Source organism: Hibiscus syriacus, unplaced genomic scaffold, assembly GCF_006381635.1.
Source record: "Hibiscus syriacus cultivar Baekdansim isolate YM2019G1 unplaced genomic scaffold, ASM638163v2 tig00110332_pilon, whole genome shotgun sequence".
NCBI lineage: Eukaryota > Viridiplantae > Streptophyta > Magnoliopsida > Malvales > Malvaceae > Hibiscus > Hibiscus syriacus.
This window is the reverse complement of record NW_024062688.1, coordinates 5,621,695-5,643,818: the sequence shown is the minus strand read 5'-3', so window position 1 is coordinate 5,643,818 and position 22,124 is coordinate 5,621,695. Positions and strand designations below refer to the sequence as shown.

At 33.4% G+C, this 22,124-nt stretch overlaps 1 protein-coding gene across 2 annotated transcripts in view; it reads left to right on the top strand.

The window, feature by feature from the left end:
• Positions 1 to 16,591: 16,591 nt before the first annotated feature.
• LOC120119544 (probable disease resistance protein At1g15890) overlaps positions 16,592 to 22,124 on the top strand; it is a 7,117-nt gene continuing 1,584 nt past the window's right edge. The window contains exons 1-2 of one of the 2 annotated variants that reach the window (XM_039139358.1): positions 17,364 to 17,375; positions 21,969 to 21,970. The gene's annotated coding sequence lies outside the window, so the exon portion shown is untranslated. Of the gene's footprint in view, positions 16,603 to 17,363; positions 17,376 to 21,968; positions 21,971 to 22,124 lie in introns of those variants that run through there. The other variant, XM_039139357.1, reaches the window with a different exon arrangement.

Here is a 22,124-nt window from a genome sequence, read left to right as displayed (position 1 = left end):
TGTTTACCTATGTTCTTCGGGACATATGGACTGTTTACCTATGTTCTTCGGGACATATGGACTGTTTACCTAGGTTCTTCGGGATCTATGGACTAGTCATTCGGGACGAATACTGAACTAAGGTTCGGTGCCCCATGAGGGAATTGATACGAGTTGTGGTGACATCATTAGTGTACAACCTCAATGTACTCACATACCTTAAGTTCTCAAATGTATACATGGGCTAATGCAAGGGCTTTAAAGATAATAAATAACTTGTTATGATACTATATATATATGCTTTGTTGTGAAATGACATGGATACTCGATGGTGAGTATAGAAAGGTTCAATATATGCTTACGTGATAGAAAGAAATTATTAATAATGATATGAGTACTGATAAGTATATTAATGATATACGTATAAGTATGCATTATGTTATATGAATGGTTTGTGGTTTTATTATATGTTTTATATGCCTTACTAAGTCTATGACTTAGCGTGTAAGTGATTTACACGTAGGTATCATGGGCGAATAAAGAGACAATAACAAATACAATATATGTGATGTATATACTTTTGGTGATATGACATGTGCTGCCTGAATTATAATGATGTTGATAAAGATAATAATATACATGGGCAATGCAATTGAAAGACAAATGAAAGTGAAAGTAATACAAGAAGGTATGTTGCATGTGTGTATGACATGATTATATATTGTTATCATGCAATAGATACATGCATATTGAAATGTCATGATTCAATGGTATGAATGCACATTCATGAATTTATTGTTATATGTTTATTTATTGCCTCACTAAGTCAACAACTTAGCGTGTGATTGTTTCATATGTAAGTTTCGAGAAGAGTAAAGAGTAATGCGGAGCAAGACAGGTCAGTTCTCCTTACCAAATGTCAGATCAAAAAATATATGTACTGTATATAGAGTGTAGTTGGCATGTAGTTTAAAGATATAAATTGTATAAACTCTGATATATTTTGTAAACGTTTTGAATAAGTTAAATGTTATAAAAGTTTTTAAATTACTCACTATTTTATACGAATAAATGTTTGAAAAGTCAATGTGACACTTCGGACTCGTATCCGGGTCAGATACGGGTTGGGGGTGTTACATTTAATGGTATCAGAGCTACGATTTAGCCGATTCTAGGCTAAAAACGAAATCAAAAGTGTTTTAAAAAGTGTACATGCAACCATAAAGTGAAAAAAAAATTATGATATGATAGGGTAAGAAGTATGATGTCTTGTTAATAGAGTTAAATTGTTATGTTATATAAGATAAGTGAATACTGAGAATGATTTATGAGATATATATATGTTATATGATATGATAGATGATATGTGAACATATGCAAATGACATGTTATATGATATGAATTGGATGATCATATGCACACGTGATATGTGATAGAAGAAATGATATGAGAGTTTCTAAAGTGAAATACAAGACGATAGACCTGAAGGTAATAGCATTCACCTGCCCTGGCCAGGCAGGGAGAAGAGCGAAAACCTCAGGGAATGTTTGTATAAGATTAGAGAATGATTCATGATGTTGAATGATATTCCGATGTGTTTTCAATTGTATACTTCGTTAACTCATAGAATGAATGTATCGAAATAGTTAAAAGAGTTATGAGCACCCGAGCTCAAGGGTGAATTTGAGGAAGGCTCTGTTGTTACAGACCTTTGGATAAAAGATATGAAGATAATGCTAGAAGATGTTCATTTCTCCATAGTGGAGAAATTAAATTGCGAAGTTTGTTATTATGTGGATGAGATGGAATATGGTGAACGAGTGTCACCATAAGGACGTTAAAAGATTAAATGAATTAGTGAGAATTTGTAAAAGAGTTCAAGGATAAGTGCATCAGTGACAAGTGTATAAGGTATATGAAGCCAGAGCTTATGAGTTTGAAACGAAAGGATAATATTGGGTATAAGCAAGAGTGTGGATATGATTAAGAGAATTGGTGCTTCATAGAGTTTAGTACCATCAAAGAGAGTCAGACAGACTCAATTAGTATGGTCTGGTACTGAAAGATTAAACAATGATTTAATTGATAATAAACCAAGGTTAAAGACAATCTTTGTGAATTAGATTAAAAGTTCTGTTAGAGTTATGAAAATTGAAGCGGGAAAAGTATTATAAAGGAGTGAGATGAGTATTGAGATTTGGTAATTGTTGAAATAATTCCAATTGCAAAGAATGTATATGAATGGTTAGATGAAGGTTTTCGCTTTAGATTAGAAGAATCGATGTTGATTAACATAGTTATAAAGTTGGAGTATATTAAGTTAAAGGATTAGAAGCTGATGAAGGAAAATACAATTATAAGAGATAGTAAAGAATGAGGTTATGTATAAGTGAAGTTGGTTATTAACGTTATAAAGAGGTGATAAAGATATGATTTGTATATAAGAAGATTTTGATAATGAAAGGATAAATGGATAAAGAAATGAAAAGATGGTGTTTAAAGGATTAAATATGATAAAGGATTATAAGGAAGTGCAGATTATAAGTTTGATTAGAAGTAAGAAAAGTATGTAAGGTTATATAAAGAGATTATGTGTATCGTAATACAGACAAGGATGAAAGAATGAGTAAAAGTTTGGATTGTGGTGAATTAATTAGAAAATGAGGAAAGAAATCAATTGATTGATTTTTGATTTTGAGTGATAAGAATTGATGTTACTGTCTACAGGATAAGTAACATTATATGAATTTTAGAAAGGTCAAAGGAAAAATCCATAATCGAATGAGAGAAAAGACAACAATGGATTGATATTACTGGTTATTGTTTATATGATAAGCAACAAAAGATGAATGTATAAACGAAAAAGATAGTTGGAAAACTAAAGGATTGAAAAGTAAGTTTCCAATGATGACAAGAAAGAATAAGTCAGGGAAGCAACATAAGAACATTAGAAGATATGTTCTTATTAAGATGTGCAGTGAAAATTCGAGGACGAATTTTCTTATAAGGAGGGGAGAGTTGTAACATCCCAAACTATGGGTTAGTGACTAAATGATAAAGTTTCAGAAATTTGGTGATTAAAGTAGAAGAATGGATTAGTTTAATGATTTATCTGGAAATAAATCCTAAAAGTTGTTAGTAATTATCAAAGGAATTAAAGGGCAAAATGGTCTTTTTATCTAAAAGATAATTATCTTATCTCTTTATTAAGAGATAAGCATGTAGGGAGATATTTCTCTAGAACTTCTTCTCCTTCTTCTTCCTCTCCTCCCGTATCTCCAAGCTCAAAGGTGAGTCTTCTACTTAGTTAATTATTTGTTAAGTTTAAGATTGGGTTTTGATCATTAGATGATAACTAAGCTTAAGGAAAGCTTAAGTTATCTTAAGATCAAAAGATAAAGGAGATAGAGAAGATTAAAGATTAGAGGTTCTTGAATGAAATATTGGAATATATTTCATAACAAGAATTGAAAGTTGGATTTGACTTGTTATCAATCTAAGTAAGATATATGAAGTAATAGAATTGGATTTGAAACATGTTGCAAAATTGATGTAATTATTGAATTACATATGGAAGATAGGATTTTGAGGTTTAAGATAAAATAAATGAATATAGATTGGTTTAAGTATGTGTATTAGAGTTAAGAATGAAAAAGGGGATGAAACATGAAGGATTTAATCCAAAATGAATGATTTTCGGGTTCAAAAAGAGGATTCTGGGTAGAGTGCATCGATGCATATTCATAGTGCATCGATGCATCAATGTTAAAACCCAGAAATTGTTTGAAGGTGTATCGATGCATTGGTAGTGCATCGATGCACTCTTTTAAAATAAATACATCGAATGCAATTCGTGCATCGATGCATAAGTAGTGCATCGATGCATCCCATTAATAAGGAAACATCGAATGCAATTAGTGCATCGATGCATAAGGCATGCATCGATGCATCCCAGTAATAATACAACATCGAATATATTTTATGCACCGATGCATCAGTAGTGCATCGATGCATACCTTCATTAAAAGATGAAATTGACTTTTCTCTTGGTCTAAAGAGTGAACCATTAGAGTATATTAGTTATGATATTGATATAGATCTATGTATGATTATGTAGATATAGAACGTGATCCCGTTCCAAATCAACTGAAGGATTAGAATCGAATCAAAGCAAAGCTAAGGTGAGTGCAATTTAATTTGTACTTATATTATTGAATAAACATTTGGCTTGCGATGAGCCAGTGATGGAGTTACTATGGTAAGAAGTAACTCCTCAAATGTTAATTGATTGGTGATCAATGTTATGATTTGTGTGATTATGATATATATAAGTTATATGGAAAGTATATGTGAAATAAGATATGAGCTTATATGAATATATGATATGAATAAAGCTATAAGAAATGATTTATGTGAATAAATGCATTTGTGATGCGTGTTATATGATATTAGATATATGTTTTCACATACATATGGTATGTGACCGAAGAGAATGAACATGTGATTATAAGATCAATGATTACACGTACATTTGGTACGTGACTGAAAAGAAAAGATATATGTTCATAAGAGAAAGGATATGAATAAGTAAATTGAACTGTTATGAATGTTAATGCCCATGTTATGTGATAAGAGAGCTAGTGGTATAGTTGGCATGCCAAGGGTCTAGGGTTTACCTATGTTCTTCGGGACATATGGACTGTTTACCTATGTTCTTCGGGACATATGGACTGTTTACCTATGTTCTTCGGGACATATGGACTGTTTACCTAGGTTCTTCGGGATCTATGGACTGGTTCTTCGGGACGAATACTGAACTAAGGTTCGGTGCCCCATGAGGGAATTGATATGTGCTGTAGTGACAGCATTAGTGCACAACCTCAATGTACTCACATACCTTAAGTTCTCAAATGTATACATGGGCTAATGCAAGGGCTTTAAATATAATAAATAACTTGTTATGATACTATATATATATATATGCTTTGTTGTGAAATGACATGGATACTCGATGGTGAGTATAGAAAGGTTCAATATATGCTTACGTGATAGAAAGAAATTAGTAATAATGATATGAGTACTGATAAGTATATTAATGATATGCGTATAAGTATGCATTATGTTATATGAAATGGTTTGTGGTTTTATTATATGTTTTATATGCCTCACTAAGTCTATGACTTAGCGTGTAAGTGATTTACATGTAGGTATCATGGGCGAATAAAGAGACAATAACAAATACAATATATGTGATGTATATACTTTTGGTGATATGACATATGTTGCCTGAATTATAATGATGTTGATAAAGATAATAATATACATGGGCAATGCAATTGAAAGACAAATGAAAGTGAAAGTAATACAAGAAGGTATGTTTCATGTGTGTATGACATGATTATATATTGTTATCATGCAATAGATACATGCATATTGAAATGTCATGATTCAATGGTATGAATGTATATTCATGAATTTATTGTTATATGTTTATTTATTGCCTCACTAAGTCAACGACTTAGCGTGTGATTGTTTCACACGTAGGTTTCTAGAAGAGTAATACGGAGGAAGACAGGTCAGTTCTCCTTACCAAATGTTAGATCAGAAAATATATGTACTGTATATAGAGTGTATTTGGCATGTAGTCTAAAGATATAAATTGTATGAACTCTGATATATTTTGTAAACGTTTTGAATAAGTTAAATGTTATAAAAGTTTTTAAATTACTCACTATTTTATACGAATAAATGTTTGAAAAGTCAATGTGATACTTCGGACTCGTATCCGGGTCGGATACGGGTTGGGGGTGTTACAAACTACATCTTCCTTAGTGACATGGTCTCTAATGAAGTGATGTCTTATTTCGATGTGCTTAGTTCTAGAGTGTTGGATGGGATTTTTAGTGAGACAAATAGCACTAGTATTGTCACACTTGATAGGAATGGTACCTACTTCAATTCCATAATAAAAAAGTTATTGTTTCATCCATAAAACTTGTGCACAACAACTACCAGCTGAAATGTATTCGGCTTCAGTGGTAGATAATGCAATACAATTTTGTTTCTTTGAAAACCAAGAAATTAGCATATTTCCAAGGAATTGGCAATTACCGGAGGTGCTTTTCCTATCTAATTTGCATCCTCCATAATCCGCATCAGAAAAGGCATGCAAGCTAAAGCTAGAGTCTCTAGGATACCAAAGTCCTAAACTAGGAGTGTCCTTAAGGTATCTAAAGATTCTCTTAACAGATAGTAAATGTGATTCCTTAGGACATGATTAAAATCTAGCACATAAGCAAACACTAAACATAATGTCCGGTCTACTTGCAGTTAGATAAAGCAAAGAGCCAATCATTGACCTATATAATTTAACATCTACACATTTACCTCCTTCATCTAAGTCAAGCTTTGTTGAAGAGCTCATTGGAGTGTCGTGAGGTTTGCCATTTTCCAGTCCAAACTTTTTGAGCATATCTTTGACGTACTTAGCTTGATTTATGAAGATGCCATCTTTTCTTTGCTTGATTTGGAGTCCCAAGAAAAATGAGAGCTCCTCCATCATGCTCATTTCGAATTCACTTTACATTAGCTTAGAAAATTCTTGGCAAAGAACATCATTAGTAGAACCAAATATTATATCACCAACATAAATTTGAACTACTAATAAATCTTTACCTTTGTGCTTTAAAAACAATGTAGTGTCAACTTTCCCTTTTGAAAAACCTTTTTCAATTAAAAAATTTGACAATCTTTCATACCAAGCTCTATGAGCTTGTTTTAAACCATAAAGCGCTTTGGTCAATTTAAGAACATGATCCAGAAATTTTGAATCTTCAAAACCTGGAGGTTGTTCCACATACACTTCTTCCTTTATAAAACCATTTAAAAATGCACTTTTAACATCCATTTAATATAATTTAAATTCATGAAAACATGCAAATACTAATAACATTCTAATTGCTTCCATCCTAGCTACGGGAGCGTATGTTTCATCATAGTCTATGCCTTCTTCTTGAGTATACCCTTGCAGTTAGATAAAGCAAAGAGCCAATCATTGACCTATATAATTTAACATCTACACATTTACCTCCTTCATCTAAGTCAAGCTTTGTTGAAGAGCTCATTGGAGTGTCGTGAGGTTTGCCATTTTCCAGTCCAAACTTTTTGAGCATATCTTTGACGTACTTAGCTTGATTTATGAAGATGCCATCTTTTCTTTGCTTGATTTGGAGTCCCAAGAAAAATGAGAGCTCCTCCATCATGCTCATTTCGAATTCACTTTGCATTAGCTTAGAAAATTCTTGGCAAAGAACATCATTAGTAGAACCAAATATTATATCACCAACATAAATTTGAACTACTAATAAATCTTTACCTTTGTGCTTTAAAAACAATGTAGTGTCAACTTTCCCATTTGAAAAACCTTTTTCAATTAAAAAATTTGACAATCTTTCATACCAAGCTCTATGAGCTTGTTTTAAACCATAAAGCGCTTTGGTCAATTTAAGAACATGATCCGAAAATTTTGAATCTTCAAAACCTGGAGGTTGTTCCACATACACTTCTTCCTTTATAAAACCATTTAAAAATGCACTTTTAACATCCATTTGATATAATTTAAATTCATGAAAACATGCAAATGCTAATAACATTCTAATTGCTTCCATCCTAGCTACGGGAGCGTATGTTTCATCATAGTCTATGCCTTCTTCTTGAGTATACCCTTGAGCAACAAGTCTAGCCTTGTTTCTCACTATATTACCACTCTCATCAAGCTTATTCCTAAATACCCATCTAGTACCTACAGTAGATTTATTACAAGGCCTTTCAACTAATGTCCATACTTTACTTCTCTCAAATTGATTTAATTCTTCTTGCATAGCCATAATCCAATGTTCATCTTTTAATGCTTCTTTAATATTCTTAGGCTCTATGCATGAAATAAATTCAACATAATTACAAATATTTCTAAGAGAATATCAAGTTGTTACCCCTTTGGATGGATCACCTATAATCTCATCATCCTTGACGTAGTTGTACTCTCTTGGATAAGATACTTCCCTTTCTTCAATGGTTGGATTCTCAAGAGGATCATGAGTTACCTCATCTTTTGTTTCTTTCTTTGATGATGAATCTTCAACGTCATGTCTAACTTCATTTGTATTTATAATACCTACATCATCATTCACACAAGAATCCTTCCTCGGAAGGAGATTATCATCGAAAACAACATGTATAGACTCTTCTACAACTAAAGTTCTTTTATTAAATACTCGATAAGCTTTAGAATTTAAGGAATAGCCCAGAAAAATTCCTTCATCACTTTTAGCATCAAATTTGCCAAGGTTTTCTTTACCGTTATTTAAAACAAAACATTTACATCCAAAAGGATGAAAATAGCTAATGTTAGGCTTTTTATTTTTGAAAAATTCATATGGAGTTTTCTTTAAAATAGGTTTAATCATTACTCGATTTACAACATAACAAGCGGTATTTGTCGCTTTCGCCCAAAAATATTTTGGCAAATTATTTTCACAAAGCATGCTTCATCTTTAGTACTTAAGAATAGAACCCAAGTATATCTAGAATAGTCATCTACCAAGATAAATGCATATTGTTTTCCATCCAAGCTAGTAGTCCTAGTTGGCCCAAAAAGATCTATATGGATCAATTGTAATACTCTACTAGTTGATACGTCATTAATGGATTTAAAAGAAACTCGCTTTTGTTTTCCTTTAGCACAAGCATCACAGATTTTATCATTATCAAATTTAAGCTTAGGCAACCCTCGAACTAAATCACCTTGAGTTAGCCGTTGCAAAACACTCATACTAGCATGTCTTAGTCTCCTATGCCATAACCAACTATCATGTTCATCCTTAGCAACTAGGCACAAATTAGTCATATCAATAGAATCTAAATGCACCATGTATATGTTTCCTATTCTATGACCAACAAGTATAATTCGATTAGATGCAATGTCAATGACTTTACAACCATTAATATCAAACATGACATTGAATCCCTTATCACAAAATTGACTAATACTCAATAGATTATGCTTTAATCCATTCACATATAAAACATTCTTAATTTGTATGGAAGAGGTATTACCAATAGTACCAATACCTTCAATGTGACCTTTTGAATCATCACCAAAATTCACTTCTCCTCCATGTTTGGCGTTAAGCTCAATGAACCGGTTTTTGTCTCCGGTCATGTGTCTTGAGCATCCACTATCAAGGTACCATGAATTTGGATTTGTTTCTCGTGCCTTGTAGCAATGCTCCTTTTCCTACAAACATAGGTTAATTTCTAATTTTTGGTACCCAAATTCTTTTGGGTCCATATTCATTAGTTTCCAAAATCCTAGTCCCCTTAGGTATCCATTTGTGTAGGATATCCTTATCTTTAGTAGTAATGAGCTCTTTAGAAACCCATATACTTCTAACTATTTTTCCATTAGAGGTTCTTTGGGGACCTCTATGATTGTAGTTTTTAAAACTTTTTCTAACAAAGTTGGATTTTGAATTTTCTCCATTTTCAAAACGTTTTATTCCAACTTTATCAAAAGAAGTTTTAAGATCATCAATTTTCTTTTGATGATCATCATTGACCTTTGAAAGTAAATTTTGCAAATCCAAAATTTTCTTTTCAAACTCTTCTAGTTTGATTTGCAAATCGTTGATTTTACTTTCAAGATCGTTGTTGGTTTTGGATATGAGTTTATTTTCATTTTTCAATTTTGAAACATCATTTTTATATTTTAAAAACAATTTCTCATAATCCGTAGCCAACCCATTATATTCTTCTAATAACTCATCATAGGATAAATCATCAAAATCAGATGAGTTAGAGGTTACCTTAGAATCTTCCCCGAATGCCATCAAGCACAAGTTTGCTACTTCTTGTTCCTCTTCATCAGAACATTCTTCATCACTCCATGTAGCCACATGAGTCTTGTGCTTATTCTTTGATTGACCCTTTCTCTTCAATTATGGGTAATCATATTTGACATGCCTCGGTTTTTTGCATTCATAGCAAATGATCGGGTCCTTCTCTTTTGGTTCATTTTTTAGGCTTTCATTTCGTTTGAATTTTCTTCCTCGGTAAGGTCTCATCATTTTTCTGAACTGTTTGGCAAACAATGCCATTTCATCGTCATCGTCATCTTCATTCGAATCACTCTCATTTTTTGTGGATTTGAGAGCAACTCCAATGTTTTTCTTCTTCTCCTTCTCCTTTGGTGTCTCTTCTATCTTATCAAGGTCCGCCTCATCTTCAATCATCATTTCATGAGTGAGGAGTGAACCGATTAGCTCTTCAAAAGTTAAGGATGTTAGATCCTTAGACTCGATGATTGATGTCTTCTTTGATTGCCACGATTTTGGGAGGGAGTAGACTAAATTCCTCACAAGCTTTTCATTTGAAATGATCTCTCCATATGATTTGAGACCGTTGAGAATCTATACGTCATAGCTTTGATATCTTCATTTGGTTACATCCTGAAATTTTCATAGGTATGCGTTAGAATATTAATTTTAGATTTCTTTACCTCATCGGTACCTTTATGAGTGACTTGAAGTTTGTCCCATATTTCTTTGGCGGTTGTACAAGATGAAACTCTTTCGTATTCATCTAGTCCAAGAGCACAAAATATGATATGGATGGCTTTGGAGTTGAGCTGGAACATTTTTGTCTCTCCTTCACTCCATAATCTTGTACGACATTCCATGCTCCCATGTCACTTGCTTGAATGAAGTACATCATCCTATTTTTCCAATAGGCATAATTAGCCCCATTGAAGAAAGGAGGCTTGTTGACGGGCATCGAATCGAGACCGGAGTCGAAGTTTGAAGTAGAGGCCATTGATGACTTTGATTATCGATATAACTCTTCCCGAATCGACTCAAGAGGCGATTAAACCTTCAAATGAGTTAGGCTCTGATGCCAATTGTTGAGTTAATCGATTGACGGAATCGGCCAAGAGGGGGGTGAATTGGCAATAAAAATTTTGGTGAAAGCTTTTGCAAAAAGTTGAAAGAAATTGCACAGTGATTTAGAGTGGTTCAACTTTCTCAACCAAAGTCTACGTCTACTACCTTAGCTATCCACACTAAAGATTTTCCACAAATTCACTAATTTGTCTTTCTTTTGAGGACAAAGAGTAACCTTACAAACCCTCAAGAATTATACCCCAAATTCTTGAGAACACTCTATCCCAAAGAGAACAATACAAATTTGCAAACTTACAAGGAAATCCTCACAAGGTAGATTGTTTGTACAATTCTAGAACAAAGAAAAGAACACTCAAGAATGAATAAAATTGAACACAATAAGTGTTCTTGAAAGCAAAATGAATATTGAATGAAAAATAGGCTTGAAATGCTCAAACTTGAGGTTTGATGTTTTCTCTTTGATCATCTCTTGATTCTAGTTGCTTGATGTTTCTTGTTATTGATCAATGGCTTCTAAGCTTGCTTAAATACACCTTGAATCAATTCTGAACGTTGGGAATCATTAATGAAGATAATATAGTCGTTTTAGTGTGAAATCAATTAATAAAATAGTTTGGAGCGTGGGGGGAATCGGTACCCCTTAAGGGGAATCGGTTCCATAAGTGTAAAATTCAAATATTTCGACCGTTACACAGGGGGGGAATCGGTTCCCTCCGAGCATATTGGAATTCTCGGAGCCAAACCATTCAGGGGGGAATTGGTACCCCCTTGGGGGGGAATCGGTTCCCTCTTAGCAATCTGGAATTTTTTTGGCTTTGAAATGGTTCGAAATATTTTGTAAAATCGTTTTGAAATTATTTTAAGATTAAAACTTAATTTTACACTTGAGTAAGGATTAAAAATGACATTTGAAAGATTTGGAGTAATATTTTGATATTCGAATAATTATATTGAATATACTTAGAAAATCTTTTTGGAAAATCTTAAAATTCATTTAACTTAATTTGTTATATCGAAATATCAAAATGTTTTCAACAACAGGTTGAACAAATCTATGTACGGTCTAAAGCAGACGCCGAGGTGTTGGTATAAGAGATTTGATTCCTTCATTATGTGCCTTGGATACAACAGACTTAATGCAGACCCTTGTGCATATTTCAAAAGGTCTGGTGATAACGATTTTGTTATATTGTTGTTGTACGTGGATGACATGTTGGTTGCAGGACCCAACAAAGATCAGAATTGAAGGCACAACTGGCTAGGGAATTTGAAATGAAGGACTTGGGATCAGCAAACAAGATTCTAGGGATGCCAATTCACCGAGACAGAAGTAATAGGAAGATTTGGCTTTCACAAAAGAATTACTTAAAGAAGATCTTGTCAAGATTCTACATGCAAGATTGTAAGCCAATTTCTACCCCTCTTCCTATTAACTTCAAATTATCCTCCAGTATTAGTCCTAGCAGTGAAGAAGAGAGGATGGAGATGTCTCGAGTACCGTATGCATCGGCAGTGGGAAGTTTAATGTTTGCTATGATATGCACAAGACCAGACATTGCACAAGCAGTGAGAGTGGTTAGTCGGTACATGGTGAATCCAGGAAAAGAGCATTGGAATACAATAAAGAGAATCCTGAGATACATCAAAGGGACCTCAAATGTTGCATTATGTTACGGAGGATCAAATTTACTAATAAATGGGTATGTAGATTCTGACTATGTAGGGGATTTGGATAAAAGCAAATCTACTACAAGGTATGTGTTCAAAGTTGCTGGTGGAGCTGTAAGCTGGGTTTCAAAATTGCAGTCAGTTGTGGCTACATCCACAACAGAGACAGAATATGTAGCAGCTACACAAGCCAGTAAAGAAACAATTTGGTTGAAGATGCTATTGGAGGAGCTTGGGCACAATCAAGAGTATGTCTCTCTGTTTTGTGACACTCAAAGCGCCTTGCATTTAGCAAGGAATCCAACATTTCATTCAAGGACAAAGCACATACGAGTTCAATATCATTTCATTCGTGAAAAAGTGGAAGAATGGACGGTAGATATGCAGAAGATCCATACCAAAGACAACATAGCAGATTTTATGACGAAGGCGATCAATGCTGATAAATTTACTTGGTGCCGATCCTCTTGTGGTCTGTCAGAGACATAAGCAACATGATGGTACAAGGTAGAAAGAATGGTGTGAAGATATGATTGTTCCAATCATATCTTCAAGTGGGAGATTGTTGAAAAACGGTGCCATGTGCACCGAAAGCATTAAATTGCTTTGTCAAAGGGGGCACCGAAAGGTGCAGAAAATATTTTTTTATGGTAAAATTATTTTTTAGTCATTGTAATTTAGGATATTTACAAATTAGTCCTTAAGCTTCAACTATAAATACCCTAGCTCATTTAGCTTCAAAACCATCCCAAAGCATTCTAGCTTTCTTCCAATACTAGAGAATTTAGAGAGTTTCTTAAGAGTTGTTTTCTCATTTTTATCAAGAGAGAATTATTATTGTTTTCTCCTTGGTAAATAGAGAGAAGTTGTAATTCCTATTTTCTCATAGTGAAATTCTTCTACTGTTGCCCGTGGTTTTTATCCTATATTATTTAGGGGTTTTTCACGTAAATTTTGTGTCTATTTTATCTTCATCTTTATTTTCTCAAATTATCAGTTGCAATTTTACTCTATCCGATAGCCGTCTTCCGCAATACTCCAAACTTTATTCTGGACCAGCTCGAAGAGGACACAACAAGCCATGTTTCGTTGAAACTTTGTTTTGTATTACAAAAGGGAAAAAAATACAGAATTAATAAAGTGATCAATAAATTTGACCAATTGATTTATCATTACTTTTTATAAGATTAATGATCGTCAATCGATTAAAACTATTTCTTTCAAGTCAAATCATATAGAATCAATCGAGTTCTGTGCTAGATGGAAACATTACTGATAACACTATACTAAAGCAGAAAATGATCCGTTCAATGAGGATGAAATTAGGAATGAGCTTTTATTTATTTATGTTGAGTTGCCGAATTGATTTCATCCGTGTCTACTCAAGTTTTATGAATGAAACCATTGTCTTACGAATGTTGATGCAAGATTTTGAAGACAAATAAGGCTCAATCGTACTAGTCTAAGTGTATCTTATTCAACCTTTTACAGATTATCTGATTCTTAGACAGATTGAGGATGATTTTGTTGAGCATGATTGTTGTGCTAAGTTGATTTTACGATGGTCTCCTGATTTAAATATATTTGTTCGAATTTTTGTTCAAATTTAAATGTAATTAATTATAATATTATGATACTGATTGATTTTAATTTGAACAATTCTATTTAAGCATATATGATATTTATATGATATTTATATATATATTTTTATATATTTTTATATTCTTTTTCATATTTGTTAATAAAACTTGTAAAGTTATTTAATAAATCAATTATCATTTAAAATTATATAATATATTTACAATAATTTTTAAAAGAATAAGTTTTGAAGATAAATTTTTTTACAAGAATATAGAAGAGACAATGAAATGATGGGAATAAATACAATCGGGGCCAAATTGAATAAAATATAAAATTGAGAGATTAAATTAAAAATTCAAAAAATTTGTTGTCAAAAAGAGAAATCGATGTTAAACATATATTCTATTGTGTTGAGGAGCAACTGATTCGCACTCATTAAAATAGACTTAAAATTAAAGAGAAATTAAAAAAAATGAGAAAATAATAGATCATATCACAAAACAATTAAATTACTTAACTAAATGTTAAAACAATGTCGTTTTAATTTTAGGTTTCTAAATTATTTAAATTGTATAAATTCAAACTTCAATTAAATTTAAAATTCAAACTAAAAATTTAAATTAATTCGAAAAACCAAAATTTACATTTCTTATATAAAAAAAAAAAGAAATACACTCAATATTTACATTTCTTCTCTCTAATCTACTTGTTCTTTTTTTTTGAAACATCTGTGTCCCTCGCGAACTAAAATACCTGAACTGTTGCACCACCAGGACGGAGCTCGAAGCGGACGCCGGACATGAGTGACCCTTAAATTTGAATGAGCTTGAAGAAGGCAGAGTGCCTCCTCAAGTTGAAAACGAACCACGGAAAGTTCCAGAGTTCGACGTTGAAGCTGCCGGATCAGATTTGCAGCATCACTTTCAATGACAATATGCGTTCCACCTAAATCGAGTCCCAGTTGAAGACCAATAGTTATCGCATACGCTTCAGCAATACATGCCTCGCCCAACACTGCCAAAGAGAGGGCCTTACCAGTGATCATTCCCGTTTCATCTCGAGCAAGAATCCCAACAGCAAGAACCCCCGTGAAAGACACATCACCATCAGCATTTATTTTTATGGTTGAGAGAGGTGGTTTTCGCCATTTAGCTGGTCGTAAATGCGATGCAAACGGATCCGGAGTAGGATGAAACTGAGCATATGCCGCTTGAAGAGACCGAACTTCCGAGATCAAATGCCACCCTGGAGTCATCTTGCCCTCATGAACCAACAAATTACGTCGAGTCCACAACATGTACGCAATTCCCAACATATCAACAAAATGAGACAGAGGAAGAATATGCATCAAATAAATCAACCAATTTTGACATGACGTGTGATCAGTGTGAATATAACCTGCTGTAAATCCTGCATCAGATAAAAGGACAGTCGCATCAACACAATCTCGAACAACATGTAATGTAGTTTCAAGATCAACTCCACAAATAGGACACTTCCCATCACCCAAACCTGCTTGCAACAATCCCGAACCTGTTGGTAGGCTGTCCGTGGCTAATCGCCAACCAAAAACACGCACTTTCGGCAATGTAGGTAATCGGGAAAGAAACAACCATAGAGGGGATGGTGGATTGACTATTTGTTGTGGTCGTTGCAGCCAAGCGTATCCCGATCACACTGAATAATAACCAGAGGAATGATATCCCCAACCAGCATATCTTGATGAATTGGCACAATTGGACACCGAAGTATGGATTCGGTATCCTAAGATGAGAATACTTGTTGCACTAGCTGCTCATTCCATGTTGCTTCACCTGTGTTCATGAATTCGCCACATCGGACAGGTTCCTTAGCATTATCATGATGCACTGTGCCAAACAGAATAGGTTTAGTGGCGCCCCAAAATTCAGAAAACATTCGAATGTTACTATCAATACCTGGTTGCCAGAAATAGCCAGATCGAAAATGTTGAAATTGCAACAATAAGGCCACACCAAGCGTAAGAAGGTCGGTTTCCAAGTGAGGCAGTCTACATATTTCCATTCCGGTAGTATTTACTTGCAAGGACACGACTCATCAGACTCTGATATTGTTGAAATAGATGCCAAACTTGTTTCCCCAGAAGAGCCATGTTAAACGCACGAAGGTCACGAAAACCTAAACCACCCTTTCGTTTCGGTTTACAAATAGACGACCAAGCTAGCAATGGCCATCCATGATCTTCAATTCTTCCTGTCCACCAATAATCCCGAAGCAGTCCATTGAGTTCCGAAATAACACAATTTGGAAGTAGATAACAGCCCATAGCATATGTAGGAAGAGCCTGACCCACTGATGCCGTCATACGAAATCAGATTTTTCGACCAGCCCTGAACCCTCGAATGCAGTTTATCATGGAGGAAGGAGAAAACTTGGCGTTTATTACGACCAATAATTAAAGGAAGACCCAAATATAAGCCTGGATCATTTCGGCTTGAGTGTAACACTCTAGGATCCCACGAATCTGAATCACCTCCTTGATGCCTGAAAAAAGAGAAGACAATCATCTGCAAATAATAAGTGCGTAATAGGAAGTCCATCTCGGCTTAGTTTGACACCCTTAATTTGTCCCGAATTTAATTTTTGCTGCAGCAAAAGAAGATAAACCTTGAGTACATATGACGAACAGAAAAGGAGAGAGCGGATCACCCTATCATAAACCGCGTGATGGTTGAAAAAAAATCAGTTAACAACCCATTGATACGGATGCTATACGAGACAGTTGTAACACAAGACATAACCAGATCAACCCACAATTGATGGAATCCGAGACACTAACATTGCCCGGAGGAAATGCCATTCGATACGGTTATTAGCATTTTCCATATCGACCTTTAACTAATTATCATTCATATAAACGTCATTGTCTCAATATTATAGACCATCACATTAATTATATTAACTACTATGTTAATATCATATCAATCAACATAAATTAAAAATAAAAAGTGATTTAATTAATTAATAAATTCAAAAAGAAAATTAATATGATTAGAAAAAATTGACAAGATTATTGATTTAAATTTATTATATAGGTAAAATATTGGTCTAACCTATTTTGAAACCACTAGAATATAAGATTATGGAAAAATCAAAAGAATGTTTCGTTATTTCTTAAAAAAAAAAAAAAGAAAGAAAGAAACAGTGATGGTCGGGTTTAATTTAGGCCTTTTAACATGAATGTTACGATGAAAATCAAAATTGTAAGATGAAAACGATTTTTGCAGTAAAGATCAACAAAAAATAAATATTGTGGTTTTTTTTTGCAAATTACATCTTTGTGATTAATCTTTTGAAGTATTGATTTTCATCTCTTTTAAGATGCTAGAGTTTGTTGATTTAATCGCTGTTAGTTTTATTATTGATTAAATCTATTATATAATATTATATCCAATGTCAATTTATAAATAGCTCTTAAACTTGCACCATTATTAAAGGATGATACATAAATTGCCCAACAAAATATTCCTTTCGTTTTATAATTTATATTTTATATTTGTTACGTATATAATCTTAATAGATATATTTGATTAAAGAAAATAATAGAACTAAACTAAAAAAATTAAATGATTTAGATTCGGGAAAAAATAGAAGTGACAAATCTTCGCATTTTTTAGAATTCAATTCTTTTCAAGTTTGAATCGAACATTAATTTTTTATTTCAAGTTCACATTTTTTATTCAAGCTCGACGATATTCAGAATCGTCTCACTTGTACACTTAATCGAGAATTTAACGTGGAACAAATACGATTTCAATTTTGAATACATTTTCGAGCACGGGAAAGGTCATTCGAGATCAAACCCAATAACAAATCTAGGACAAAGCTCCCATGATAATAAAATTTTATTTAACTTAGGTTATTATGTTAGTACAATGATATATATATACCCTCGTATAATCTTCTTGTAATTTACTGCCAAATTTAGTAAAATTCTTTTTCTTTGCTTAAGTTGAACAGTTTTTATTATTTTGAACTCATACTCAGAAGTTATTGGATGCTCAATCAAGCACATTGATGGCTAAGAACCGTTATCAGATTAACCATTATACAAACTCTTAACATCATAACTGTGTATCTTAAGATGTCCCTATGTTACATATAGATACAGAACATTGATGGAAATTGGAAATCCTGATCGATCCCTGTTGCTTTCAGCCTCGTTAAGGCATCATGAGAGATGTTTCTTATGCAATCCCAGATTTATCACATCATCTGCAAACAGCCGTATATAAATTTAAATGCTCGTAAATCTATTGACCACTGAAGTACGGGTACTGTAGACCACTCGACACACTCTAAATGTGACAACGTTCACAAGCCTAAAAAAATGACAATGTTAACAGATTTGGGCTCGAATCTTACCATATGGTTAGCGAGACTTCTTTAGCCGTTTTGGTGGCCTCCTTTTCTCTTTCCTTGAATCATCGGGAGTTTTGACATAGATGTATGGCTGCGAATGGAAAGAAAATGATTTTGATAGTTGAAGAAACAGATCAACTGATAACTGATGAAACAATATATTTATGGTAATCTGGAGTTTTGACATTGATATATGCTACTTTGCGCCTAGGAGATCCAAAGACCGAAGAGCAACTAGATCAATTAATCGAAATAAGGTCACAGATACTCGTAATTATTCAGTTTAGAAGTAAGGGTTTAGCTCTATATTTATCAAAAATGATGAGAAGTGTTGAAATCAAAAGGTACATAAATGAAATACCTCGTCCCACTTTTTCTGAAGCTCCATAAGTTCTTGACATTTCGCAAGGCATTTGGTGTGGTATACAGCGGCTAACTCTTTAATTAAGGCCTTCCTCTTGATGATGCCAATAACTGCATAAACACGTATATATTATTCAAGAGATAGTGGAACACGGAGAGCACAAGGTTCTTAAAAAGTGTTCGTGGATGACCACAAACTCTTAAATCCTCCCTAGCCAAATAACTCTATTCACATTAACAAAGCTACAGCTCTGGTTTTACGAAAGGTATCCTTAAATGATAACCCCCAGTCTCATCAAACACCATAACAACTATAATTCGGAACCATTCGATAAAGTAATCAAAACGCTTAAAATCAATCAAACACTGAGTGAACAATGTTCATAACAAGCATTTGAGGATAACACAAAACCCTAAATCCTCCCTAGCCAAATAACTCTATTCACATTAACAAAGCTACAGCTCTGGTTTTACTAAAAGTATCCTTAAAACGTAACCCTCATTCTAAATCAAACACCATAACAACTATAATTTTGAACCATTCGATAAAGTAATCGAAACGCTTAGAATCAATCAAACACGGAGTGCGCGAGGTTCATAAAAAGCATTCGAGGATAATCACGAAACACTAAATCCTCCCTAGCCAAATAACTCTATTCACATTCATAAACAAAGCTACAGCTCTGGTTTTACTAAAGGTATCCTTCAACCATAACCCTGGCTCTCATCAAACACCATAACAACTATAATTCCGAACCATTTGATATAGTAACTGAAACGCTTAGAATATATCAACCACAGAATGTGCAAGGTTCATAAAAAGCATTCAAGGTTAATCATGAAACCCTAAGTCCTCCCTAGACATATAACTCTATTCACATTAACAAAGCTGCAGCTCTGGTTTTATGAAAGGTATCCTTAAATCATGACCCTTGCTCTCATCAAACACCATAACAGCTATAAATCCGAACCATTAGATAATGTGATTGAAGTGTTTAGAATTAATCAAACACAGAGGGTGTGAGGATCGTAAAAAGCATTCAAGGATAACCACAAAACCCTAAATCCTCCCCAGCCAAATAAATCTATTCATATTAACAAAGCTACAGCTCTGGTTTTATGAAAGGTATCCTTAAACCATGACTCTCGCTCTCATCAAACACCATAACACCTATAATTCTGAAATTCGATTAAGTCACTGAAACACTTAGAATTAATTAAACACAGAATGCATGAGGTTCGTAAAAAGCATTCGAGGATAATCATGAAACCCTAAATCCTCCCCAGAAAGGTGTCCTTTAACCATAACCCTTGTTCTCATTCAACACCATAATAGCTACAATTCCAAACCAATCCGAATCATCCAAAGAAGTAATTAAAATGCTTATATTTTGCAAGGATAATTATGAATTCAACCAATAGAATCAACCAATTACTAGTCAAATAGAACCAAGAAAAACAAAGCATAAACAGACTATAGCAATAGAATCAAGTCAACCCAGAGATAGCGCCATCAAACCAACAGATTAATTTCAACAAATTAATACAAACGAACTTCAAATTTGATTATTTAGAAAGCAGATAAAAGAATAACCCAAATTTACGGAAAGAGGGACAATAATCAAAATCACTAAACGGGAAAACGAAGAAAACCCAGAAAACATACTTCGACTAGGATCAAACGGTGGCAGCAGACGAGCTGGCGGAGAAGCCGACGGAGGTTCGTGTTCTTGGCTCATGGAATTAGACTTTGAAGATTGCTTTTTTTTCAACAATACCCAGAACAATAATACTAAAGAACTTTAGAAGTTAATACAATCCAATGATTATAAAGTTATTACTATGAAGAAAACAAAGGCGGTGAACTGGGATTTTGTTTATATATCTCGGTTTCGGCTTTGGCATCTTCTCTTTATCAAAGTCAATAGCTTTTTCCTACCACCAAAGCAAATACGGACTCTGATAACTGTTTATGATGGTTAATCAAAAGAAACGAATGTAAAAATTACACTCTAGGTAACTGAACTATATTAAAAAAAATATCATTTTGATCATTAAATGTTTAAAATATTATAAAATAATCATTAAATTTATCGAACTATATTAATAACAAAAAGCTCGAAGATTTCGTCTTCACGTAACGAGGACAAACTGCAAAAAACACACTATCTCGATAGAATTTTTGGCACTCGGTTTCATCTTTGTTTTGCACTTGTTTATCAACTTCAACGCATATGCTTTCACATTAGGCTGCACACGAGATGAGATTTGCAAAAATTACTCCAACGTAAGGAAAGATTCAGAACACTTTCTTTGAATCCTGTCTCATCCTTAGGGGGGTAAAAAACTGAGTTTAAATAAATAATATTGTGTTTGTGTTCGTTTGTTTATTTTTAAAGATGTTTATATTCGGTTTGTGTTCGTTTAAATTTGACCCAACGTAAGGAAAGATTCAAAATAATCGTTTAACGTTCGCGAACATATTCGTTTATTTATTCATGAACATAACCATTTAGAGTTCACAAACACGTTCGTTTATATATTCAGAAATTAAACAAAACCAACAAAATAAATCTTGCATATCATCCACAGCAACAACAAGATACAATCTTTAAACTCTAATTTTCACATTATGTTCAATTTAGTTCCTATATTCATCATTATTTAAAATGTAAAAAAATAAAATGTAAATGAGCTTCGAAACGAGTCATTAAACAAGTTTGTTCATAAACATAAACGAACAAGTCAATAAAAGAGCTTATAATTGAGCTTGTTCATGAACATAAACAAACCAAACCCGTATGTTCGTGTTCGTTTGATTATTAAATAAACATCAAAATTTTTGCTCATACTGGTTTATTTAACTTAACAAACAAACATAAATGAATGTCATACGGACGATTTATGAACAATTAATTGAACACTATGTTGATTTACACTCCTACTGATCTCGTGTAAATAGATAGTGTTGTGGCACGTAATTATGTACAAGTATACACAGTCAACCATGTAATATAGTAGTGAGTTGTCACTAGGTAAAAATATAAAAGGGTATGCATGGTGAAGAAATTTATGTCGTGGCAAGAAATGATACGAACAAATGAAAAATTATGCAGTGGCAAGAAATTATATGAAGTGAAAAGAAAAATGTGTTGTGGCAAGAAATTCTGTAAA